Below are 26,646 nucleotides of genomic sequence, written 5' to 3'. Positions count from 1 at the left end.
AGGCAGACATGAGCGAGCCCGAAGAAACCTCAAGCAGAGCCAAAGGAATAAACCACAAAATCTGTAAGGCTGCAAAAGAATCTGCAGGATTCCTCAGGCCTGCCTAAACATTTTAGGTGTTAGTCTTATTGAAATGTGCCCCATTGTGATTACTAGGTTCAACCCTCCTGTATTTTCCAGGGTTGCCCTCTCCCAGGTGGGGCTTCCTGCAGAATGACCCAGCCTCAGAAGCTAACAGGCTGTGTGTTTCTGCAGAAGTATTGCGATTGTTGGATGTCTGCATGTGTGTGTGACTTTATGTGTTTGTGTGTGTGGTTATGTGTTTGTGTGTCTCTGTGTATGTGTGTGCCTGTAAGTGGATTCTACTTAAAGAAATGTGGCTATTGCACTGCAGTACTTTTTATTTTTTAGTCTCTTAACCTTTATGTAACCTGTCTGGGTGGCTCTGCATGGGCTGAAGGGCTCACTGTTTTTTATTTTTCTGTGGATCACAAGTCTACAATGAATAGGTAGGCTGGCTGTGACTAGGTGAGGTCCCCATCATCTCGCCCTGCAAAAAACAAAAACAAACAAACAAAAAAAAAAACACTCTTCTTGAAAGAAGAGAACACCACACCCAAGAACAGATGTGTCTTTATGTGTCATTGTAATGCGGCCATCCCAGAGAGAGACACTAGCAGTCCTGTTGACACAACACAGACTCTTGAAATTACCTAGAATTTCATTCCCAGCCGAGAAAGTGCTTTACATCCTGAGGAGACAATCTCCCATCATCATAGGATTTCTTTCAGAGTGTGAGCAGCAATAAGGTCAGATAGGGGTGAAAATAAAATCTGGTGAGGAGTAGATGGGATCCCATACATTCGTCAACAAAAATGGTGAAGACAGATGACACAGAACGTGTTTTAAACTGCATCACCACATTCCTTTAATTTCATAAGCAGTCTACACCATGTCTCAGGGGTCAGGGAATATTTGTAGTGCAAACTGGGGCCAACATGGCACATTGCCGTTGTGAGGGCTTTAATACTCAAAGCCAAATGGGAGTGGGATGGACTGATGCTGGTTGGGATGTGGCCTCCACCCTTGCCTCTTCTTGTCTCACTTCCATGTTCCTCATTAGCATAGGGTTTCCTGGATCTGGCTCAAGGTCTTCCACAAAAAATGTTTCCCAGTTCACGGAAAACGACCCTCATGGAATCCATTTTGTGAGTATTTCCTTCTAAACACCATCACTTTTTAATGACTGAGCTTCTGTAAATTCCCCTTATAGCCGGCAACAGGGAAACTCTTGTTCTCACACTTCTTTTGTAGGTTGCATGGTTCCTGTGAGAAGCAGTCAGTCATGCCTGGTTTTTTCCTACTAATCTAGACTTTATTTCCTTTCATCTGCATGTCCTTTCTTATTGTGGAGAGGGGCATTCATTGGGCTATTGCTGGATGGAACTACCTCTCACCACAGAGCATTTTGTTTCCACCAATTTCAGGGAGCAAAATGGACTTCAGTTAGGCTGACTGCCATTCAGGTTGTGGGCCATTGTCTAGTTATGGAGGATGAGATTGTTTGTACTTTGCAGGAGGCTTTTGGGTACTCTAACAGGAATCTTTGAACATTTCCTGGACTATAGCAAAGTCAGCTCATTCCTCTCATGTGAGCCTTGATTTTTCTTCGCTTTCATGCTGGGGACATGTTGCCCCTCAATAGCAATGTTGAACAGCAATTTCAGGCTTGCAATCAGCACAGACAGCCTTTTTTCAACATAATCTGCACCCATGAGACCACAGTTCCATGTGTAAGAACACTGATCTACCTTGACTTGCCTTTGTCATGGTTCCCATCTTTCCCTGAGATCCCCTGTGAGGCCATGGATAAAGAGAGGCAGGGAAGTGAAGGGCCCACCATCACTGACTGACACAAACCTCTGGGGTCTCTGGTATGATTCAGTCACACAAAAAATTCTCAACAACTCATCGGACTATATTCCAATCCACATGGGACCCAAATCTTGCACACAGCCTCTTTCAGGAATGGAGTCAGAAGAGCAGCTTTCAATCAGCACCTTGCAGTCTCAAAACACCTCTTCCTACAGAGAGACCCCAAGATGGAGATGTCCTGAAGGGCCCTAAGGTTGAGAATTTTAGGGTGCCACAGTGGGCTATGACAGGCAGCATTTTTCACCATGCCAGGCCAGCTCTGCTTGTATTGTTTTCCTCTGCTTAGGCAGGCTGGCAGCTCTGACAGCCGGGCATCCAAGCCAGCCTCATGAACCTGCATGTGAAAGGCTCAGAGCACTAGGCCTGATGGTCAGCTCTGATTAGCGTCACAAAGAATGTCACCATTGCCTAGTGAAAAGTTCCTGTTTACTGATGGAGAAGGAGACCTGCATAGAGATGCATTGAGTGGAATCTCACTAGTCTTCTCTGTGGGACCTATGGGATAGTCCTATCAAAGTAGAAGAGAGAAGACAAGAACCAGTCTTTAAAAACTTCAAGCACAGCCCCAGGAATAAATTGCAAAATCCCTAAAGATCCAAAATGATCTGCAGAATTCCTCAGGCTTGCCTGGACATCGTATGGGAGAGTCATTTTCAAATTTGTCCCACTGTGATTTCCCACTGTGAATTTTCAAATTTGTCCCACTGTGAATTGTAGCCTGCCTGTGTTCTCAGTGGTTGCTCTCCCTTAGGTGGGTATTCCTGCAGAACTGTGCAGCATCAGGAGCTGCCTGGTGGAGTGTTTCTGGGGCAGTGTTTCCAGTGTTGGATGTCTCTCTGTGTGTGTGGCATTAGGTGTTTGTGTGTCTGTGTGTGTGCCTTTAAGTGGAATCTGCTTAAAGGATTGTAGCTAACGCACTTCAATGCTCCTTTTTTTGAGTAGTCTGTGTGATTCTGGTGGGGCTGTGGGGTTTTATGATCTTTACTTTTCTGTGGATCACGAATCCACAGTGAATTGGGAGGTGGGATGAGACTTAATGGTGTCCAAATCACCTCCTTCCCATCCAATAAAAACCCCTCTTCTAGAAAGAACAGGAGGAAACCTCACAAAAGAAAAAGAAAGAAAAAGAAAAAAAAAAAAGACTACAGTGTTTCATTGTCCCAAGACAAACACGCAGAGAGACATAAGATGTTCTGTTCCAGAGCCGCTTGTATTTACCTCGAATTTGGGTACTAGCTGAGCAGGTGTTTCATGTCAAAAGGGGACACTTCTCCATTGTCTTGAGATTTCATCTTGGGACATAAAGTGTGAGCAGCAATAAGATCAGATAAGGGTGAGGATACAATGTGGTGAAGGGTTGATGAGGTCTCACAACTTCCCCTGAAAATAAATAAATAAATTAAATAAATAAATAAAGATGACCAAAAAGGTGCTTCTAAGTTTTCCCCCCCATTCTCTTAATGGCACAAGCAGTGCACATAATGGCTTGGTGTTCAGGTAGGAGTACTCCAACATGCAAGGAATATTTGGAGTTTAAGTTGGGTTCATCCAGGCAAACACCTGGGCTTTCATATCTGGTGATAAATGGGAGTGGAATGGATTGATGCTGGTTGGGATGTGGCCTCCACACTTGCCTATTCTTTTTCTGACTTCCATGTTCCTCATCAGCTTAGGGTTTCCTGGGTCTGGATCAATGACTTTAACCCTGAACCTTTCCCAGTTCATGGAGAATGACCCCCTTGGGAATCCATTGTGTGTGTGTTTTCTTCTAAGCAGTGTCAGATTTCAATGACTGGGCAGCTTTGATACTGTTAAAACCGTAAATTCCAGTTACAGCCATCAAAAAAACAAAAACAAAACCAAAAACTGTTGCTCTCTCGCTTTTATCAGAGGGCTGCATGATTTCTGTAGGATGAGAAGCAGGCAGCTTTGTCTGGCTTTTGGCTGGTAATCTAGTTTCTGTTTCATTTAATCTGCACAGCCTTCTCTTTGTGTAGGAGCTCTTTCATTGAGCAGTTGCTGGATGGGACTGTCTCTTACCAGATATTATTTAGCTGCTATGGATTTTAGAGAGCAATAGGGATTTCAGGAAGGGTGGATGCACTCTAGATTGTGGGTCATGGTCTCATATTGGGGGCTGTCATTGTTTGCAATTTGCAAGAGCATGTTTGGTCCTCTAACAGTAATCACTGAACCTTGCTTGAACTCCAGCAAAAGGCAGCTCATTCTTTCAGATGAGCCTTGGGGCAAGCATGGGGAATCCACAATGCCCATACTAAGCACTACTGGACACCCTTTTCATATTTGCCATCACCACAGATGGCCTTTGAGACACTGTCTCAACCTTATCTGCACCCGTGAGAGGACAGGCTGAGATGTGAGAACATTGCTCCACATTGGACTTACCTTTGTCAAGATTCCTGCCTTTCCCAGAGAGCCCCTGTGAAGCCCAAAATGAAGGGAAGCAGTGAGGTCAAGAACATGGCCATCTTTCACTGGCACCCATCTCTGGGGTCTCCAGTATGATTCTATCACCCAAAGAACCCTAAACAACACAGCAGACTATATTCTAGTCTCTATTCCGTTGCACAGTGTCTTTAAAAAATGGAGTCCACAGAGCAGTTTCCAGAGACTCCATAACAGTCTCAAATTGAATCTTCCTCCAGCAGTACCCGACCACTGATACAGCCTGAAGAGGCCTAGATGTTGATAATTTTAAGGTCTCACAGAGGGTTTTCACATGCAGCCTTTTTCCTGATACAAAGCCAGCTCTGTCTGTACCATTTTTCCCTGGTTAGGCAGGCTAAAAGCTCTGACAGCCAGGTGCCCAAGCCTGCCTCATGAATCCACAAACGCAAGTCTCAGAGCACCAGGACTAAGTGTGAGCTCTGTCTAGTGTCAAAATGAATGTCACCATTGCCAGTGACAAGTCCCTGTGGCTTGGTGGAGAAGGAGACTTCCTTGGAGGTAATTTAGTGGTGAATGCTCACCTGTTTTCTCTGTGTGATCCATGGGATAGGTCTCATGATCCTAGGAGAGGGCAGATTTGGCCTAGCCTCAAGAAATATCATGCAGAGCCCCAGGAATAAACTGCAATATCCCTAAGGATCCAAAGGCGTCTGCAGGGTTTCTCAGGCCTGCCCAGACATTGTAGGTGTGAGTCTTTCTGAAACATGTCCCACTGTGATTTATAGGTCAGCCCATTTGTGTTCTATTGGTTTGCTCTTTCCCAGGGGGGTGTTACTGCAGACCCATGGAACCTCAGGAGCTGCTGGCCTGTGTGTTTCTGTGGGAGTGCTGTGTGTGTTGGATGTCTGTGTGTGCCTGTGGCATTGTCTGTGTTTGTGTGCATGTGACTGTTAGTGGAGTCTGCTTAAAGGAATGTGGCTAACACACTTCAGTGCTTCGTTTTATTTTAAGTTTCTCATCCTTTTGGTGGCTGGTCTGTGTGGCTCTGTCTGGGCTGTGGGGCACTGTGTTCTTTATTTTTCTTTGAATTATGAATACTCTAAATTGTGAGGTGAGCTGAGACCTGCAGGTATCCAAATCACCTCCTGCTGCAAAAAAGAAAAAAAAAAAAAAGCTACTCTTCTAGAAAGAAAAGGAGCACACCAAACAGACATCTTCCAGTGTTTTATTGTCCTGTAACCAGGGAGAGACACTAGCAGTCCTCTCCACAGGGCTGGTTGAACTTGAATTTGGTTTTCAGCCAACCAGGTGCTTCACATCCTGAACGGACACTCCTCCATCACCTTGGTATTTCATCCTCAGATATAGAGTGTGAGAAGCAATAAGGTCAGATAGTGGTTAGGATATAATCTGGTGAGGTTCTGCACATTCACCTGCAAAAGAAATAAAGACTGATGAGACAGAAAATGCTTCCAATTCCATCACCTTGTTTCCTTAATGGCAAAAGTAGTCCACATTATGGCCTGGTGTTCAAGTGGTAGTACTCCAATGTGCAAGGAATATTTGGAGTGCAAATTGGGGACATCCTGGAGAACTCCTGCTTTGAGGGCTTTCATTCCCGGAACAAAATGGGAGATAAATTTATTGATTCTGGGTAGGATATGGCCTCCACATTTGCCTCTTTTTCTCCTGTCTTCCATGGTCCTCCTCGGTCGTGAGGTTTCTTGGGTCTGGCTCAACGACCTCTGCAGTAAACATTTCCCAGTTCACGGAGAATGGCCCTCATGGTAATCCATTGCTTGAGGATTTCCTGCAAAACACTGTCACTTTTTAATGACTGGGAAGCTTTCATAATTTTAAAACCATAAATTCCCATTATGGCCGTTGATAACATAACTGTTGTTCGTCCGCTTCTATCGGAGGGTTGCATGATTCCTGTAGGATGAGAAGCAGGCAGCCATGTCTGGCTTATGTATGGTAATCTTGCCTGTGTTTTATTTCATCTACATGGCATCTTCATTGTGGAGGGACACTTTTATTGGGCTGTTACTGGATGGGACTTCTAATTTGGGACTTCCTTTTACCACAGATTATTTTGCTGCCAGGAGTTCCAGAGAGCAAAGGGAAGTTTGAGTAGTCTGGCTGTTCTCCTGGTTTTGGGACATTGTCTCATTGTGGAAGCTGAGATTATTTGCACTTTGAAGGAGGCTTTTGGGTCTATTCACTGGAATCAACGTTGCTTGGACTCAAGCACAAGGCAACCCATTCTCATAGGCGAGACTTGATTTTTCTTTACTTTCATGGGGAATCCAGAGTACCCCTTAACAGCAGTACTGGACAACCTTTACAGGCTTGCCCTCGCCACAGACTGACAATGAGACACTGTCTCCACCTTATTTGCACCTGTTAGAGGCCAGTCCATGCTATGTGCGAACAGTGCTCCACCTTGGACTTGTCTTTGTCATAGTTCCTGTCTTTTCCAGAGAGTCCTTGGGAGTCCCCTCCCCCTCAAAAAAGACAGTGAGGTCAAGCACCTAGCCATCTTTCACAGACACCCACTTCTGGGGTCTCAGGTATGAGTCTATCATGCAAAGAACCCTCAACAACATACCAGGCTATATTCCAAACACCCCATGGGACCTGAAAACCCACTGCGGGACTCTGAAATTCTTGAACTCAGCATAAGGAGCTGCCAGGTTGTGGGTTTTTTGCACACAGCTTTTTTCATGAATGGAGACAGAAGAGCAGTGTTTCTATGGGAGTATTGCGAGTGTTGGGTGCCCTCATTTTGTGTGGCATTTTGTGTGTGTGTCTGTAAGTGGAGTCTGCTAAAAGGAATGTGGCTAACACAGTTCAGTGCTTCTTTTCTTTTTTAGTCTCCCAGTTTCTTGGAGGTTTGATGTGTGGCTCTGCTTAGGCTACGGGGCTCTGACTTCTTTATTTTTCTGTCAGTCATGAGCCTGCAGTTAATCAGATATCTTCCCGTTTTTCATTGTACTGTGGCCAACCCAGGGAAAGACACTAACAGTCCTATCCACAAGGCCCCTTGAATTTACCTAACTTCCTAACCGAGCAGGTGCTTCACATTGTGAGAAGGCACTCCTCCATCATCTCGGGATTTCATCCTGTGACATGGAGTGTGAGCAGCAATAAGGTCTGATGGGTGAGGATACAGTCTGGTGAGGGGTGGATGGCATCCGGCAACATCACTTGAAAAAAAAAAATGAAGACATATGACACAGAAGATGCTACCAGCCTGCATTCGCTTAATTACATAAGTATTCCACACCATGGCCCGGTGTTCAGGTGAGAGTACTCCAAAGTGCAAAGAATATTTAAAGTGCCAATTGGGGTCATCCTGACAAACTCTCAATTATAGGACTTTCATACCCAGAGCCAAATGGGAGTAGAATGGATTGATGCCTGGTGGGATGTGGGCTCCACACTTGCTGCTGCTGCTACTGCTGCTGCTGCTTCTTGTTCTTGTTCTTGTTCTTCTTGTTCTTCTTGTTCTTCTTGTTCTTCTTGTTCTTCTTGTTCTTCTTCTTCTTCTTCTTCTTCTTCTTCTTATTATTATTATTATTATTATTTCGTGACTTCCATGTTACTCATCTGCCTAGAGTTTCCTGGGTCTGAATCAATGTCTTCCACCCTAAACCTTTCCCAGTTCATGGAGAACAATCCTCATAGGGATCCATTGTCTGAGTTTTTCCTTCTATACACTGTCATGTTTTAATGACTGGGCACCTTTGATATTTATACATTGTAATGCCTGTTACAGCCACCAACAAGGAAATTCCTGTTCTCCCACTTTTATTGTAAAGCTGCATGATTCCTGTAGGATGAGAAATAGGCAGCCGTGCCTGGCTTTTGCCTGGTAATCTAGCCTCTGTTTCATTTCATATACACAAACTTCTCATTGTGAAAGGACTCTTTCCTTGGGTTGCTGCTGGATGAGACTGCCTATCACGACAGACTATTCAGCTGCCAGGGATTTCAGAGACCAAAGTGAACTTCAGTTAAGTGGGCTGAACTCCAGGTTGTGGGTCATTGACTCATTTTGGGGGCTGAGGTCATCTGCACTTTGAGGGAAGCTTTTGGGTCCTCTGACAGGAATCATTGAACTTTGCTTGCACTCCAGCACAAGGCTGGTCATTCTATTAGGCAAGCCTTGATTTTTCTTCAATTTCATTGGGAATCCACGGTGCCCCTCAACAGCACTAGTGGACACCATTTTCACATTTTTCATTGCAAAAGATGGCCTCTGAGACATTATCTCAAACTCATCTGCACAAGCAAGAGGCCAGTTCGAGGTGTGAAAACACTGCTTTGACTTGGACTTGCCTTTTTCATGGTTCCTGCCTTTCCCAGAGAGCCCCTGTCAGGCCCAGGATGAAAGGACGCAGTGAGATCAAGAGCCCAGCCATCTTTTGCTGTTACCCACCTCTGAAGTCTCAGGTATGATTCTATCAGCCAAGGATTTCTCAACAACACACCAGACTATATTCCAATCCCCATGGGACCCAGTTCTTGCACACAGCCTCTTTGAGGAATAGAGTCAGGAGAACAGTTTGCAGTGACCACCTCACAGTCTCGAAAATCTTCTCCTCAAGTGGTACTTGACCATGGAGAGACCAAATGGGCTCTGAGGTTGGGACTTTTAGGGTCCCACAGTTTGTTTTCTCTTGGAGTCTTTTTTCTGATACTAGGCTGGCTCAGCCTGTACCAGTTTTCTCTTCTTAGGCAGGTTTACACCTCTGACAGCTGGACACCCAACTATGCTGCATGAATGTGCCTGCAGTAGTCTCAGGGCACCAGGCATGACTGTGAGCTCTGGATAGCATCACAATGAATGTCACCATCTTGCCTAGAAACAAGACTCTGCTGCTTAGCAGAGATAAAGGGATCCATGGAAGTGTGTTAGTGGTGGACTCTTGCCTGTCTTTTCTGTGTGATCCATGGGATAGTCCCATGATCCTAGGAAAGGACAGAAGTGATCCAGCATGAAGAAATGTCAAGAAGAGCCCCAGAAATAAATAGCAAATTCCCCCCAAGCCCCCCATAAATATCTGTGGGATTCCACAGGCCTGCCTATACGTTGTAGGGGTGATTCTTCTATGACCTCGCTTCACTATGATTTCTGGTACATCGACCTGTGTTCCCCAGGGTTGCTCTCTCCCAGGTGGGGCTTCCTGTGGAACTAAGCAGCCTCAAGGGCTACAGACCTGTTTGTTTCTTTGGGAGTGTTGTGAGTGTTGGATGTCTGTGTGTGTTTGTGGCATGGTGTGCATGTGTGTGTGTGCCTGTAAATATAGTCTTCTTAAATGAATGTGGATAAGACATTTCAGCATTTCTTTTTTTTCCCATCTCTCAATTTTTTGGTGGCATTCTACACGGCTCTGCTTGGGCTGTGGGGCCTTTTGTTCTTCATTTTTCTGTGGATCATTGATCTGCAGTGAGTTAAGAGGCATGCTAAGACCTGTGGGCATCCAAATCACTACCCCTTGCAAAAAAAAAAAAAAAAAAAAAAGCCACATTTGTAGAAGGAAGAGGAGCATACCACACCAAAATCAGACATCTTCAGGTATTTCATTGTTTTGTGGCCAACCCTCTCCCCCAGGGAGAGATATTGGCAGTCCTGTCAACAAGGTCACTTGAATTTACCTCGAATTTGGTTCTCAGCTGAGTAAGTGCTTCATGCCGTGAGGGGATACTTCTCCAACTTCTTGGGATTTCATATGGGATGTAGAATGTGAGAAGCAATATGGTCAGATAGGGGTAAAAATACAATCTGGTGTGAGGTGGATTGGGTCATGCAACTTCACCTGCAAAAAAAAAAAAAAGAAAGAAAGAAAGAAAAAAAGAGAAAAAAAAGAATACAGATGACAGAGAAAGTGCTTCTGACTTCATCCCTGAATTCACTTAGTTCCACAACAAGCAGTCCACACCATAGGCCGGTGTTCAGGTGGGAGTACTCCAACTTGCAAGAAATATTTGTGGTGCAAATTGGGGCCATCCAATTTGCTGTGGATTCCTGATCTACAAAAAAAAAAAAAAAAGAACACTGAGCCCCAGAGCCTAGCAGAGCCACACAGAAAGGCCACCAAAAGGTTTTAAGATTTAAAAAAAAGGACTGAAGTGTATTAGACACGTTCGTATAAACTGACTCACATTTACAGAAACAGACACACACCCACACAAACACACCCACATACACACACAGAAAAGAAACTCTCACAACATTCCCACAGAAACACACAGCCTGGCATCTCCTGAGCGTGTGGTTCTGCAAGTATGGAGGCCACATCCCACTCAGCATCAATTGATTCCTCTCTATTTGGCTCTAGGTATTAAAGCCCTCAAATCAGGAGTGTGCCAGGATGGCAGGCCAAGAACGGCTGGCATCCAAATCACCTCCTCTACAAGAAAAGCCACTCTTCTAGAAAGAAAAGGAGCATACCACACCAAAAAACATCTCCCAGTGTTTTCTTGTGTGGCCAACCCAAGGAGAGACACTGGCAATCCTTTCAACATGGCCTCTTGAATTTACCTCAAATTCAGTTTCCAGCTGAGCAGGTATTTAACCTTAGGAAGGGCACTCCTCCATCTTCAGGATTTTATCCCAGGACACAGAGTTTGAGCAGGAATAATGTCAGATAGGGGTGAGTATAAAATTGGTGAGGGGTGGGTGGGATCCTGCAACTTTGTCTGCAAGAAAAATGAAGACATATGTCACAGAAGGTGCTTCCATATCCATCCCTGTATTGTTTTAGATACACAAGGAGTCCACACCATGGCCCAGTGTTCCGTTGGGAGTACCCCAATGTGCAAGGAACATTTGGAGTGCAAAGCGAGGCCAATTTGGCAAACTTTCAATTTGAGAGTTTTCATACCCAGAGCCAAATGAGAGTGGAATGAATTGATGCTGGGTGGGATGTGGCCTCCACATTTGCCTCTTCTTTTCCTGACTTCCATGTTCCTTGTCGGCATAGGGTTTCCTAGGCCTGTCTCAATGACTAGGAAAACTAAATGTTTCCCAGTTCATGGAGAACGATCCTCAAGGAAATGTGTTCCATGACTATTTCCTTCTAAAACACTGGATATTTTAACAACTGGACAGTTTCGATGTTCTTAAAATCATAAACTTCCGTCACAGTTGCCAACATGAAACTCTTTTTCTTCCACTTCTGTAGGATCCCTGCATGATTCCTGTGGGATGAGAGGCAGGCAGCTGTGTCCCACGTTTTTCTGGTCATCTAGCCTCTCATCTGCACAGTCTTCTCATTGTGGAGAGATTCTTTCATTGGGCTGTTGTTGAATGGAACTACTTCTGGCCACAGATAATTTAGCTGCCACGGATTTCAGAGACCAAAAGAGACTTCAGGTAGGCTGGCTGTGCTCCATGTTTTGGGTCTTTGCCTTATAGTGTGGGGACTGAGGTGGTTTGCTCTTTGCAGAAGGCTTTTGGGTCCTCTGACAGGAATCATTGAACATTGTTTAGGCTAGAGCCCAAGGCAGCTGGATATATCAGGTGAGCATTTATTTTTCTTTGCTTTCATAAGGAATCCACAGTGCCCCTCCACAGCACTACTGGACACCAATTTCCAGCTTGTAATCACACCAGAGGGTCTCTGAGAACTGTCTCAACCTCATATGCACACATGAGGGGCTAGTCTGAGGTGTGAGAACACTGCTACTCCTTGGACTTGCCTTGTTCGGGGTTTCTGCATTTCCCAGAGAGGACCTGTGAGGACCAGGATAAAGAGAGACAAAGAGGACAAGAGCCCAGACATCCTTCATTGACACTCACCTCTGGGATTTCAGGTATTATAATATCATGGAAAGAACCCTCAGCAACATATCAGGCCATATTCCAATCCCCAAGGCACCTAATTCTTGCACACAGCCTCTATCGAGAATGGAGTCAGAAGAGCAATTTCCAGCGACCACCATAGAGTCTCAAAATGCCTTCCTCTCCTGTGGGATCTGACCATAGAGATGGCCCAAAGGTACCAAGAGGTTGAGACTTTCAGGGTCCCATAGTCCTGTAGTGTTTTTTTTGTTTTTCTTTTTTGCTTTGTTTTGTTTTGTTTTGTTTTTTACAGGGAGCATTTTTGCCCATACGAAACTTGCTCTGCCTGTACCATTTTCCTTTGCTTAGGCAGGCTGACATTTCTGACAGCCAGCACATGAGCCTACCTCATGGATGTGCATGCTCTACTCTCAAGGCGCCAGGCTCTGACTAGCATCATGATAAGTGTCACTATTGCCTAGCGACAAGTCCTTGTGATTTGGCTGAAAAGGAGACCTACATGGAGGATCATCACCGGTGGACTCTCACCTGTCTTCTCTGTGGTATCCACGTGGTTGTCCCATGATCCTAGGAGAGGGTAGACATGAGTCAGCCTGAAGAAACCTCAAGCACAGCCTGAAAACTAAACTAAACCATGAAATAAAAAATGATCCAAAAGAATCTTCAGGGGAATCCTCAGGCCTTTTTAGACGTTTCAGGAGTGAGTTTTTTTGAAACTTGCCCCACTATAATTTCTAGATACAGTCTGCCTGTGTTCCTCAGTATTTCTTTCTCTCAGGTGGGGCTTCCTTCAGAACCATGCAGCTTCAGGAGCTGCAAGATTGTGTGTTTCCATGGGAGTGCTGGGAGTGTCAGATGTCTTTGTATGTGTGTGGCATTGCGTGTGGTTTGTGTGTGTGTGTGCGCATGCGTATGTGCCTGTAGGTGGAGTCTGCTTAAAGGAATGTGGCTAACACATTGCAGCTCTTCTTTTTTGTGAGTTTCATAACCTTTTATTGTTCTGTGTCTGTGGCTCTGCTTGGGCTGCAGAGCTTCATCTTCTTTATTTTTATGTGGCTCATAAATCCTCAGTGAATTAGGAGACATGCTGAAACAAGCTGACATTGAAATTGCCTTTCCCTGAAAAAAAAAAAAAAAAAAAAAGCCACTCTTCTAGACAAAAGAGGTTAAACACCACACCAAAAAAACATGTATCTCTTAACTTCTCAATGTCCTGCGGTCACATCAGGGAGAGAGACTAGCAGTCTTGTCAACAGGGCCTAATGATTTTACCTTAAATTCAGTTCCCAGCTCAGCAGGTGCTTCATGTCATGATGGGGCACTCTTCCATCATCTTGGGATTTAATCCTGTTACATAGAGTGTGAGCAGTAGTAAGGCAGATAGGGGCGATGATACAATCTGGTGAGGGGAAAATGGAGTCTGCATGGCCTCCTCATCAAGGAGGAACTCTTTCATTGGGCTGTTGCTGGATGGAATTTCCTCTGGCCACAGATTATTTAGCTGTCAGGGATTTCAGGGAGCAAAAGGGACTTCAGGTAGTCTGGCTGTGTTGCAAGTCTCATTGTGGGGGCTGAGAATATTTGCACTTTGCAAGAGGCTTTTGGGTTATCTGACAGCCATTATTGAATATTGCTTGGACTCCAGCACAAAGCAGCTTTCTCTTATCTGAGCCTTGATTTTTCTTTGCTTTCATGGGGAATCCACAGTGCTCCTTAACAGCATTACTGGACACACTTTTCAGCTTGCCATCACCACAGACCACTTCTGACACACTGTCTCAACCTCATCTGCAACTGTGTGATGCCAGTCCGAGGTGTGGTAACACTACTGCAACTTTGACTTGCCTTTGTTGTGGTTTCTGCCTTTCCCAGAGAGATCCTGCAAGGCCCAGGATGAAGGAAGACAGTGAGGTAAAGAGCCCAGCCATCTATCACTGACACTTCTGGGGTCTCAGCTATGTTTCTATCAGCCAGCAAATTCTCAGCAACACACTAGACTATATTCCAATCCCCAAGGGACACAATTCCTGCACACAGCTTCTTTCAGAAATGGAGTCAGATGAGCAGTTTTTAGTGACCACCTCACAGTCACAAAATGCCTCGTTCTTTAGCAGGACCTGACCATGGAGATAGCCTGGAAGGGACCCTGAGGTCAGGAATTTTAGAGTCCTGCAGTGGGTTTTTGCAGGCAGCCTTTTTTTCTGATACCAGCTGGGCTCTGCCTGTACCATTATTCTCTCCTTAGTCAGGCTGATAGCTTTAACAGCTGGGCGCCTGAGTCTGACTTACTGATGCACATGCGCTAGTCTCAGGACACTGGACCTGATTGTGAGCACTGGTTAGCATCACTGTGAATGTCACCATTGCTTAGCTCCAAGTCTTGACAGAGAAGGAAACCTCCATGGAGATGAGTAGGTGGTGGACTCTCACCTGTCTTCTCTGTGTGATCTATGTAATACTCCCATGATCCTATGAGAGGACAGACATGAGCCAGCCGGAAGAAACATCAAACGCAGCCCTGGGAATAAACCACAAAATCTTAAAAAACCCCAAAGGATCTGCAGTACTTTTCAGGACAGCCTAAAATTTGTAGGGGTGAGTCCTTTTGAAACATGCCCCACTGTGATGTCTAGGTACAGCCAGCCTTTGTTTTCTGGGTTGCTCCCTCCCAGATGGAGTTTACTGCAGAATCACACAGCTTAAGGAGCTGCCAGACAGTGTGTTTCTGTGGGGTTGTTGCAAGAGTTGGGTGTCTGCGCGTGTGTGTGGTATTGTGTGTGTCCATGTAAGTGGAGTCAGCTTAAAGGAATGTTGCTATCTCACTTCAGCACTTTTTTTTTTTTTCAAAACTTTTTGGTGGCCTGTTTGTCTGTGTCTCTATGCTTGCCTCCTGAGTTCTGTGTTTTTTAATTTTTCTGTGGATCTTGAATCTTCAGTGAATTTGGAGGTGTGCTGAGACCAGCTGACATCCCAATCACCTCCCACCATAAAAATAAAATCCACTCTTCTAAATAGAAGAGAAGCACACCACATGGAAAAACAGACATCTCTCAGTGTTTCATTGGCTGTATGTGTGTATGGTATTGTGTGTATCCTATTGTGTGTGTGTGCCTGTAATTGGAGTCTGATTAAAGAAATGTGGCTAATGCACTGCAGCCCTTCTTTTATATTTTTTTATTATTTATTTATTTTGAATCTCCCAAATTTTTGGTGGCCTGTCTCTGCTGCTTTGCTTGGGATCCATGTTTTTAATTTTTCTGTGGAACTTGAATCTGCAGTGAATTGGGTGACTGACTGTGACCTGTTAGGCTGCAAATCACCTCACTTTGCAAAAACACAAAGCCACTCTTCAAAAAAGAAGAGGAGCACACCACACCCAAGAAAATACATCAACCAGTTTTTCATTGTCCTGTGGCCAACTCAGGGAGAAACACTAGCAGTCCTGTTTAGGATTTACCTCAAATTTGGTTCCCAGCTGAGCAGGTGTTACATGTTATGAGGGGCACTCCTCCATCGTCTTGGGATTTTCTTCTGGAACAGAGAGTGTGAGCACAATAAGGACAGATGGGGTAAGAATAAAAATCTGGTGAGGGGTGGATGGTGTCCCACACCTTCACCTACAAAAAAGTTGAAGGTAGACGACACAGGAGGTATTTCCAGTTGCATCCCTGCATTCCCCTAATTGCACAAGCAGTTGACACCATAGGTCAGTGTTCAGGTGGCAGTACTCCAACGTGCAGAGAACATTTGTAGTGCAAACTGCAGTCATCCTGTCAAACTCCTGATGTGAGGGGTTTCATACCTAGAGCCAAATAGGAGTAGGATGCATTGATGCTGGGTGGAATGTGGTCTCCACAGTTGCCTCTCCTTTGATTGACTTCCACATTTCTCATCAGCATAGGGTTTTCTGGGTCTGGCTCAACATCTCCCATGCTAAACATTTCCCAGTTCATGGAGGACGGCCCTCTTGGGAATTCATTGCATGAGTGTTTTCTTCTAAACACTCTCATGTTTTAATGACTGGGCAGTTGTGATCATTTTAAAACAGTAAATTTCCATTTCATCTGCCAACAAGGAAACTCTTATTCTCCCAATTCTTTGGGAGGGCTGCATGATCAGGATGAGAACCAGGCAGCTGTGTCTAGATTTTGCCTTTTAATCTAGGCTCTGTTTCAGTTCATCTACACGTACTATCCAATTGTGAAGGGGATCTTTTATTGGGCTGTTGTTGCATGGAATTGCCTCTCACCACAGATCTTTTGGCTATCAGGGATTTTAGGGAGCAAATGGGACCTTGGGTTGGCTGGCTGTGCTCCAGGTAGTGGGTCATGTTCTCCTTGTGGGAGCTGATGTGGTTTGCACTTTATGGGAGGATTTTGGGTCCTCTGACAGAAATCTTGGGAGGTTGCTTGAACTCCAGCACATGTCTGCTCATTCTCTCAGGCAAGTTTTAATAATTTGCTGATTTCATGGGGTTCTATAGTCTCCTGATTTTCACTACTTTATATCCTTTTCAGGCTTGCTATTGCCACAGACAGAATCTTAGACACTGTCTCAATGTCATTACATTGGTGAGAAGACAATCACAGCTGCTACATGGACTTGTCTTTGTTGTAGTTCCTAGCTTTCCCAGAGAGCCACTGCGAGAACCAGAATGAAGGGAGGCAGTGAGGGTAAGGGCCTGGACACCTTTATTTTACATGCACCTTAGGGATTTCTCAACTAAGGTTGAGATTTCTAGGTCCCATGGTGTGTTATCACAGGCAACCTATTTCCCAATACCAGGCCAGCTCTGTTTGTACCATTTTCCTCTGCATAAGCAGTCTGACAGCACTCACAGCCCGGTGTCCGAGTCTGCCTCAGGAATGTTCATGCGCTAGTCTCAGGACACTAGGCCTGAGCTGTAAACGCTGGCCAGTGTTACATTGAATGCCACCATTGCCTAATGATCAGTCCTTGCCACATGGCAGTGAAGGAGACCTCTGTGGATGTGCATCAGCGGTGGACTCTCACCTGCCTTCCCTGTGTGGTCCATGGAATATTCCCATGATCATAGGAGAGGGCAGACATGAGCCAGCCTTGCGAAACATCAAGCACAGACCCAGGAATAAACCACAAATTTCCTGAAGATCAAAAATCATCTGCAGGATGCCTCAGGCCTACCTAGATGCTGTGAGGGTGAGTCTTTTTGAAACTTACTCCACTGTGATTTCCAGGTACAGCCTACCTGTGTTCCCTGAGGTTGCTCTCTCCCTGGTATGGCTTCCTGCAGAATCACACAGTGCCAGAAGCTGCTGGGCTGTGTGTTACTGTGTGAATGTTTTGAGTGTTGGATGTCTACGTATATGTGTGGCTTAGTGTGTGTATGTGTTTGCACAAAAGTAAGTAAATTACTTACTGCTTAATTGAATGTGGGAAATGCCCTACAGCACTTCTTTTTTTTGAGCCTCCCAACATTTTGGTGGCCCCTCTGCCTGGCTCTGCTTCTGCTGCAGGGCTCCATGTTCTATATTTTTATGTGGATCATGAATCTGCAGTTAATTTGGAGACTGGCTGAGATGCACCAGGGTCCAAACCACCTCCTTCTGAAGACAAAAACAAAAGAAAAGAAAAGAAAACAAAACAAAAACAAAACACCTTTTCTAGAAAAAAGAAGAGCACACCACACCTAAGAACAGACATAAACCAATGTTTCATTGTCCTGCAGCAAACCCAGAAAGACACACTGCAGTCCTATCCTCATGGCCCCTTGAATTTACCTTAAATTTGGTTCCCAGTCAAGCAGTTATTCACATCATGAGGGGACACTCCACCATCATCCTGGGATTTCGTTCTGGAACAGAGAATGAAAGACAATAAAACAGAGAATTCACTATGATTTGTAGGTACAACCCTCCTGTGTTCCCTGAGGTTGCTCTCTCCCAGGTGGGGCTTCCTGCAGAATCACAGAGCTTCAGAAGCTGCCAGGCTGTGTTACTGTGAGAGTCTTGTGAGTGTTGGATGTCTGTGTGTATGTGTGAGCAACAATAACATCAGATAGGGGTGAGAATCCAATCTAATGAGGGGTGAATGGAGTCCTGCACCTTCACCTGCAAAAATAATGAAGACAGATGACACAGAAGGTACTCCTAACTGCATTTCTGCATTCCCTTAATTCCAAAAGCCGTCCACACCATGGCCCTGTGTTCTGGTGTGAGTACTCCAAGGTGCGGGAAGCATTTGTTTTGCCATCGTGGCAAACTCCCTCTTTGAGGGCTTTCATACAGGAATCCAAAGGGGTGTGGGATGTACTAAGGCTATGTGTGGGATGTGGTCTCCACACTTGCCTCTTCTTTTCCTCACTCGTGTTCCTCATTGGCCTAGAATTTCCAGGATCTGACTCAACATCTTCCAAACGAAACATTTCCATGGAAATGCGTTGCATGGGTGTTTCCTTTTAAACACTGTCACATTTTAATGACTGAGATGATGTGATACTTTCAAAACCATAAATTGCCATTAACCTGCCAACAGGGAAACTGTTGGTCTCCCACTTCTATCAGAGGGCTTCATGATTCTTGTAAGATGAGAAGCAGGCAGTCATATTAGGCTTTTGCCTTGTAAACTATGCTCTGTTTCATTTCATCTGCAAGTCCTTTCTCATTGTGGAGGGTGTATTTCATTAGGCTGTTGCTGGATAGGACTGATTCTCTATAAAGATCTTCTTGCTGCCACCAATTTTAGAAAGTAAAAAGGACTTTGCATAGATAGGCTGGTTGTGTCCAGCTTGTGAGTTGTGGTCTCAACGTGGGGGCTGAGGTTGTTTGCACTTTGCAGGAGGCTTTTGGTTCCTCTGACAGAAATCTTTTAATGTTTCTTGGACTCCAGCTCTGGTCAGCTCATTCTCTCAGGTGAGCCTTGATTTTTCTTTGCTTTCATCCTGGGTGCACATTACCCCTCAACAGGACTACTGGACATGGTTTTCAGGCTTGGAATTGCTAAAGACAGCCTCTGAGACACTGTCTCAACCTCATCTGCACCTATGAGATGCCAGTTCATGGTGAGAGAACACTGCTCCACTTTGGACTTGCCTTTTTCATGGTTCCTATCTTTCCCAGGGATCCCCTGCAAGGTCCAGAATGAAGGGAGGCAGTGAGGTCAGGGGATCAGCCACCATTTGCTGACACCTGCCTCTGGGGTCTCAGGTATGATTCCATTACACAAGAAACCCTAAACAATTCACGAGACTATATTCCAATCTTAAAGAAACCTAATTCTTGCACACAGCCTCTTTTGAGAATGGAGTCAGAAGAGCAGTTTTTAGGCACCACCTCACAGTTTAGAAATGCATCCTCTTCCAGAGGGTTCTGACCATAGACATGTCCTGAAGGGGCCCAGGATCAAGAATTTTGGAATCCCACAGCGGGTTATCACAGGAAACTTTTTATTTTGCGATACCAGACCAGCTCTGCCTGTACCATTTCCTTCTGCTTAAGCAGTCTCACAGCTCTGACAGCCAGGGTTCCGAACCTACATCATGAATGCCCATGCTCTAGTCTCAGGGCACAGGTCTGATTGTGAGCTCTGTCTAGTGTCACAATGAATGCCACCATTGCCTAGAGAAAAGTGCCTGCAACTTGGCGGAGGAGGAGACCTCTGTGGAGGTGCATCAGCTGTGGACTCTCAACTGTCTTCTTTGTGGAGTGTTCATCATAGTCTGGTGAACCTAGGAAAGGGCAGACATGACCAGCCTGAAGAATCATTAAGCAGAGCCCCAGGAATAAACTGTGACATTCCTAAGGTTTTAAAAGATTTACAGTATTCCTCAGGCTTGCCTAAATTTTGTAGGGTTGAGTCTTTTTGAAACTTGCCCCACTCTGATTTCTAGGTAAAGTCCACCTGTGTTCCCCTGGGATGCTCTCTCCTAGATAGGACTTTCTGCAGATCCACACAGCCTCAGGGACTGCCACATTCTGTGTTTCTGTGAGAGTGTTGTGAGTGTTGGATGTCTACATGTCTGTGTGCCTTAGTGTGTTTGTCTGTGTGTGTATGTGTGTGCACACTTGTACATGGAGTCTGCTTAAGGAAATGTCACCAATGAAATGCAGTGCTTCTTTTTTTTGAGTCTTCCAACTTTTTGGTGGCCCATCTGTGTGGCTCTGCTTAACATGCAGGAATCCATGTTCTTTATTTTTCTGTGGATCTTTAATCCGCAATGAAGGAGGCTGGCTGAGACCTATCAGGCTACAATTCGCCTTCTGAAAAAAAAAAACAACAAAAACAAAAAACAAAAAAGAAAACAAAAAAAAACCATAAAAACACTCTTCTAGAAAGAAAAAGAGAACATCACACCCAAGAACAGACATCTCCCTGTGTTTCATTGTCCTTCAGCCAACCCAGGGAGAGATACTAGCAGTCCTGTCGCAGGGCTTCTTTTATTTACCTCGAATTTGGTTCCCAGCCTAGTAAGTACTTTACCTTGTGAGGGGGCGCTTCCTTGTCATCTTGGGATTTTATTCTTGGACAGAGTGGGAGCAGCAATAATGTCAGAGAAGGGTTAGGACAAAATGTGATGAGGTGTGAATGGGGACCTGCGTTTTCACCTGCAAAAAAACTGAAGACAGATGATGCAGAAGTTGCTTACAACTGCATCACAACATTCCCTTAATTGCACAAGTAGTTCACACAATGACCTGGTGTTCAGGTAGGAATATTCTAACATGCAAGGAATATTTGGATTGCAAACTGAAGCCATCCTGCAAACTTCCGATTTGAAGGCATTCATACATGGATCCAAGTGGGAATGTGATGGATTGATGGTGGGTAAGATGTGGCATTCACATTTGCCTCCTTTTTTCCAACTTCCATGTTTCTTTGGGTTTTCTTGGTCTGGCTAACTAAAGGTTTATCAGTACAGGGTGGACGATCCTTACAAGAATCCATTGCTTCAGGGTTTCATCTTAACACTATCACATTTTAATTACTTGGCAGATGTGATACTTTTAAAACATGAATTCCCCTTACAGCTGCCATCAAGGAAACACGTGTTCTACCACTTCTCTCAGAGGGCTGTAAGATTTCTGTAGGATGAGAATCAGGCAGCCATGTGTGGCTTTTGCCTGGCATTCTAGGGTTTGTTCCATTTCATTTGCACATCCTTTGTCATTGTGGAGGTGTTCTTTCACTGGGTTTTTGCTGGATGGTACTGCCTCTCACCACAGATCTTCTGGCTGCCAGGGAGTTCAGGGAGCAAAAGGGACTTCGCATAGGCTGCCTACGCTCCAGATGGTGAGTCATGGTCTTGTCAGAGCTGAGGTTGTTTGCACCTTGCAGGAGACTTTTAGGTCCTCTGACAGGAATTGCTGTACATTGCTTGGACTCCAGCACAAGGCAACTCAATCTCTCAGGTGAACCTTAATTTTTCTTTGTTTATATGTGGGGTCGACATTGCCCCTCAATAGCACTACTGGACATCATTTTATGGTTTTCAATAGCCACAGATGGCCTCTGAGACTCTGTCTCAACCTCCTCTGCACCAGTGATAGTCCACTTCGAGGTGTAAGAACACTGCTTCACCTTGGACTTGTCTTTGTAGTGGTTCCTGCCTTTCTCAGACAGCCCCTGTGGGGCAGGAATGAAGGCAGAAGAGCAGTTTTCAGCGACCACCTCACAGTCTTAAAAATGACTCCTCCTTAAGCAGAACCCAACCATGGAGACTGCCCAAAAAGGCCCTAGGGTCTAGACTTTTTGTGTCCAGCAGTGGGTTATCACAGACAGTCTTTTACCCAATACCAGGCTGGCTCTGTCTGTACCATTTTCCTCTGCTTAGTCAGGCTGACAGCTCTGACAGCCAGGCCCCCAAACCTGCCTCAAAAATGCAAAAGCACTAGCGTCAAGGCACCAGAACTGAACTGTGAGCTTTGGTTAGCCTCACAGTGAATGCCACTATTGCCTAGCAACAAGTTCCTGCGGCTTGGCCAAGAAAGAGATCTTTTTGGAGGTCCATCGGTGGTGGACTCATCTCTGTTTTCTCTATAGCAATTAACAGATAGTTTCATGATCCTAAGAGAGGGCAGACCTGAGCCAGCCTGGAATAATGTCAATAAGAGCCACAAGAATAAATCACAAATTCCCAAAGGATCCAAAAGGATCTGCAAGATGTCCCAGGCCTGCCTAGACGTTGTAGGGTGAGTCCTTTTCAAACTTGCCCCACTGTGATTTGTAGTTACAGCCATCCTGTGTTCCCTGGTGTTACTCCCTCTTAGGTGGGGCTTCCTACAGAACCACCAGCCTCAGTGAATGTGTTCCTGTAAGTGGACTCTGCTTAAAGGAATGTGGCTAATGCACTGCAGAGCCTCATTTTGTTGAGTCCCCCATCCTTTTGATGCCTTTCTGTGGTGTGCCTCTGTTTGGGATCTGGAGCTCTGTGTTCTTTATTTTTCTGTGAATTATGACTCCGCAGTCAATTGAGAGACTGGCTGAGACACACCGCTGTCCAAATCACCACCCTTTCCAAAAAAAAAGTCACTCTTCTAGAAAAAAGAGGAGCACACCACACCCAAGAACAGATATCTTCCAGTTTTTCATTGTCCTGAGGCCAACCGAGAAAGAGACACTAGCAATTCTGTATGCAGGGACCCTTGAATTTACCTTAAATTCAATTCCCAGACAAGCAGGGGCTTCACATCGTGAGGGACACTCCTCCATCACCTTGGGTTTTCATGCTTGGGAGAGAGTGTGAGTAGCAATAAGGTCACATAGGGGTGAGGATATAATCTGGCATGGGGTGGCTGGGGTCCCACTCCTTCACCTGCAAATAAGGGGAAGACAAATGACACACAAGATGCTTCCAACTGCATCCCTCTATTTCATTAATTGCACAAATAGTCCACACCATGGGCCAGTGGGAGTACTCCAATGTGCAGGGAACATTTGGAGAGCAAACTGGGGAAATCCTTGCAAGCTCCTGACGAGGACTTTCATACCCGGAACCAAATGAATGTGGGATGGACTGATACTGGGTACGATGTGGTCTCCACACTTGCCTCTTTTTTTCCTGTCTTCCAGGTTCCTCATCAGCCTAGGCTATCCTGCGTGAGGCTCGACATGTTTCACACTAAACCTTTCCCACTTCACAGAGGTCAAATTCATGGGTATCCATAGCATTAATGTTTCCTTCTAAACACTGTTACATTTTAATGACACTGTCACATTTAATGACTGGGCTGCTGTATTTCTCCTAAAAGCATAGATCTCATTATAGCAGCCAGCAAGGAAACTCTTTTCTCCCACTTCTGTCAGAATGCTTCATGACTCTTGTAGGATGAGAAGCAGGGAACTGTGCCTGGATTTGACTGGTAATCTAGGCTCTGTTTCACTTCATCTGCACATCCTTTTTCATTGTGGAGGGAGTCTTTCATTAAGGTTTTGCTGGATGGAACTGCCTCTGACAACAGATCTTTTGGCCATGAGAAATTTCAGGGAGCAAACAAGACTTTGATAGGCTGTCTGTGCTCCAGGTTGTGTGTCTTGGTCTTGTTGTAATGTCTGAGGTTCTTTGCACTTTGCAGTGGGCTTTTGGTTCCTCTGGCAGACATCTTTGAATATTTCTGGGAATCCAGCACAAGTCAGCTCATTCTAACAGGTACACCTTGAGTTTTCTTTGCTTTCAGGAGGGGACAACATTAACCTACCATAGCATTACTGGACATTTTTTCTGGCTTGCAATCGCCACAGACAGTCTCTATGACACTGTCTCAACCTTTTGCATACCCATAAGAGGCTAGTTTGAGGTATGAGAACACTGTTCCACCTTGGACTTGCTTTTGTCATGGATTCTGCCATTTTCAGAAAGAACCTGTGATGGCCAGGATGAAGGAAATAAGTGAGGTCAAGGATATGACCTTCTTTTGCTGACATCTGCCTCTGTGGTCTCAGGTATGATGCCATCATCCAATGACTGCTCAATAACCCACAAAACTACATTCCAATCCTCTTCGGACCCAAGTTTTGCACAGAACCCCTTTCGAAAACGGAGTCAAAAGAGCAGTTTCTAGTGACCACCTCACAGTGTCGAAATATCATTTTCTCCAACAAGATTTGACCACAGAGAGTCCTAACAGACATAAATTAGAGTTTCTAGGGTCACTCAGGGGTTTATCACAGGCAGTGATGTTCCCAATACCATGCTGGCTCTGCCTGTACCAGTTTCCCTGGCTTACATAGACTGACAGCTCTGACACCCTGACATCTGAGCCAGCCTCATGAATGCGCATGTGCACTAGTCTCAGGGCAGCAGGTCTGAGCTGTGAGCTCTGGCTAGCATCATGATGAAGGCCACAGTTGCCTAGCAATAAGTCCCTGAGGCTTGGTGGAGAAGGAGACTTCTATAGAGTGACGTCAGTGGTGGACTCTCACCTGTTTATTCTGTGAGGTCTACAGGATAGTTCCAAGATTCTAGGAGAGAGCACGCATGAGCCAGCCTAAAGAAATGTCTAACAGAGTCCTAGGAATAAACCACAAAATTCCTAGTGTCCAAAAGGATCTGTAAGATGATTCAGGCCTGCATAGACATTGCAGAGGTAAGTCTTTTTGACTGGAGAGGATGTGGAGAAATAGGAACACTTTTACACTGTTGGTGGGATTGTAAACTAGTTCAACCATTATGGAAAACAGTATGGCGATTCCTCAAGGATCTAGAACTAGAAGTACCATATGACCCAGCCATCCCATTACTGGGTATATACCCAAAGGATTATAAATCATACTGCTACAAAGACACATGCACACGTATGTTTATTGTGGCACTATTCACAATAGCAAAGACTTGGAATCAACCCAAATGTCCATCAGTGACAGCCTGGATTAAGAAAATGTGGCACATATACACTATGGAATACTATGCAGCCATAAAAAAGGATGAGTTTGTGTCCTTTGTAGGGACATGGATGCAGCTGGAAACCATCATTCTCAGCAAACTATCACAAGAACAGAAAACCAAACACCGCATGTTCTCACTCATAGGTAGGAAATGAACAATGAGATCACCTGGACTCGGGAAGGGGAACATCACACACCGGGGCTATCATGGGGAAGGGGGAGGGGGGAGGCAGGAGGGATTGCATTGGGAGTTATACCTGATGTAAATGATGAGTTGATGGGTGCTGATGAGTTGATGAGTGCAGCACACCAACATGGCACAAGTATACATATGTAACAAACCTGCACATTATGCACATGTACCCCAGAACTTAAAGTATAATAATAATAATAAATAAAAAATAAAAAAAAGAAACTTGCCCCACTGTGATTTCCAGGTACATCCCTCCTGTGTTACCTTGTGTTTCTTCCTCCCAGGTGGGGATTCCTGCAGAACAACACAACCTAAGAATATGCCGGGCTATATATCTCCCTGGAAGTTTTGTGAGTTCTGGATGTCTGTGTTTGCGTGTCTTTGTGTCTTTATGTGTGTTTGTGTGTGTGTGTGCCTGTAAGTGGAGTTCACGTAAAGGAATGAGGATAACGCACTTCAGCACTTCTTGTTGTTGAGTTTCCCAACCTTTTGGAGGCCTGTTTATGTGACTCTGCTTGGGCTGCAGGGCTCCCTATTCATTTTTTTCTGTGGAACATGAAACTGCAGTGAATAGGGAGATGGGCCAAGACCCCACTGCCATCCAAATCACCTCCTACTGCAAAAAAGTCACTGTTCTAGAAAGAAGAGGAGCATACTACACCAAGAAACAGACATCTCCCAGTGTTTCATTCTCCTACAGCCAACCCAGGGAGAGATACTAGAAATCCTGTCCAAGAGGCGTCTTTACCTCAAATTCAGTTCCCAGCTGAGCAGGTGCTTCACATCACGAGTGGACACTCCTCCATCATCTTGGGTTTTCATTCTGGGACACTCTCTGTGAATAGCAATATGGTCAGATAGGGGTGAGGATGCAATCTGGTGAGGGATGGACAGGGTCCCTCCCAATCATCTGCGCAAAAAAAAAAAAAAAAAAAAAAAAGTGAGGACAGATGACAAAGATGCCTCTTCCAACTGCATCCCCACATTCCCTTAATTGTGAAAGCAGTCCACACCATGGTCCGGTGTTCAGGTGGGAGTACTCCAACTTGCAGGGAACATTTGCAGTGCAAACTGAAGCCGTCCTGCAAACTTCTAATATGAGGGCTTTCATATCCTGATGCAAAAGAGAGTAGAAATGATTTATGCTGGGTGAAATGTCATCTCTATACTTGCTCTTTTTTTCCTGACTTCCATGTTCCTCATCATCCTAAGTTCCCTGGGTCTGGCTCAACATCTTCCACACTAAACATTTTCCTCTTCATGGAGGAGAACCTCATGGGAATCCATTGTGTGAAAGTTTTATCTTAACACTGTCATGTTTTAATTACTTGGTAGCTGTGACACTTTTAAAACTGTGAATTCAAGTTACAGCTGCCAATATCTAAATTCTTGTTTTCCTACTTCTATCAGAGGGATGCAGGTTTCCTGTAGCATAAGA

At 45.0% G+C, this 26,646-nt stretch overlaps 2 long non-coding RNA genes across 5 annotated transcripts; both read right to left on the bottom strand.

The window, feature by feature from the left end:
* Positions 1-3,416: 3,416 nt before the first annotated feature.
* On the bottom strand, positions 3,417-17,971 carry LOC116272352. Of its 3 annotated transcripts, none has more exons than XR_004181063.1 (5): positions 17,917-17,971; positions 14,588-14,675; positions 10,895-11,052; positions 10,009-10,383; positions 3,417-5,777 (listed from the first exon to the last, which is right to left on the bottom strand). It is a non-coding gene; the product is annotated as an uncharacterized LOC116272352 (long non-coding RNA). The 3 variants fall into 3 exon arrangements; XR_004181065.1 differs by lacking the exon at positions 17,917-17,971 and adding an exon at positions 15,615-15,921; XR_004181064.1 differs by lacking the exons at positions 14,588-14,675; positions 17,917-17,971 and adding an exon at positions 12,686-13,234 and having other exon boundaries at positions 3,907-5,777.
* Positions 17,972-22,760: 4,789 nt separating this feature from the next.
* LOC116272382 lies at positions 22,761-26,644 on the bottom strand. 2 transcript variants are annotated; one of them, XR_004181087.1, is made up of 3 exons: positions 26,222-26,644; positions 25,957-26,118; positions 22,761-22,946 (listed from the first exon to the last, which is right to left on the bottom strand). It is a non-coding gene; the product is annotated as an uncharacterized LOC116272382 (long non-coding RNA). The 2 variants fall into 2 exon arrangements; XR_004181086.1 differs by lacking the exon at positions 22,761-22,946 and adding an exon at positions 22,956-23,993.
* Positions 26,645-26,646: the final 2 nt, after the last annotated feature.

Source organism: Papio anubis, chromosome Y, assembly GCF_008728515.1.
Source record: "Papio anubis isolate 15944 chromosome Y, Panubis1.0, whole genome shotgun sequence".
In the NCBI taxonomy this organism is placed as follows: domain Eukaryota; kingdom Metazoa; phylum Chordata; class Mammalia; order Primates; family Cercopithecidae; genus Papio; species Papio anubis.
Note: the sequence above shows the minus strand (reverse complement) of the source record. Positions and strands in the feature narration are given on the sequence as shown.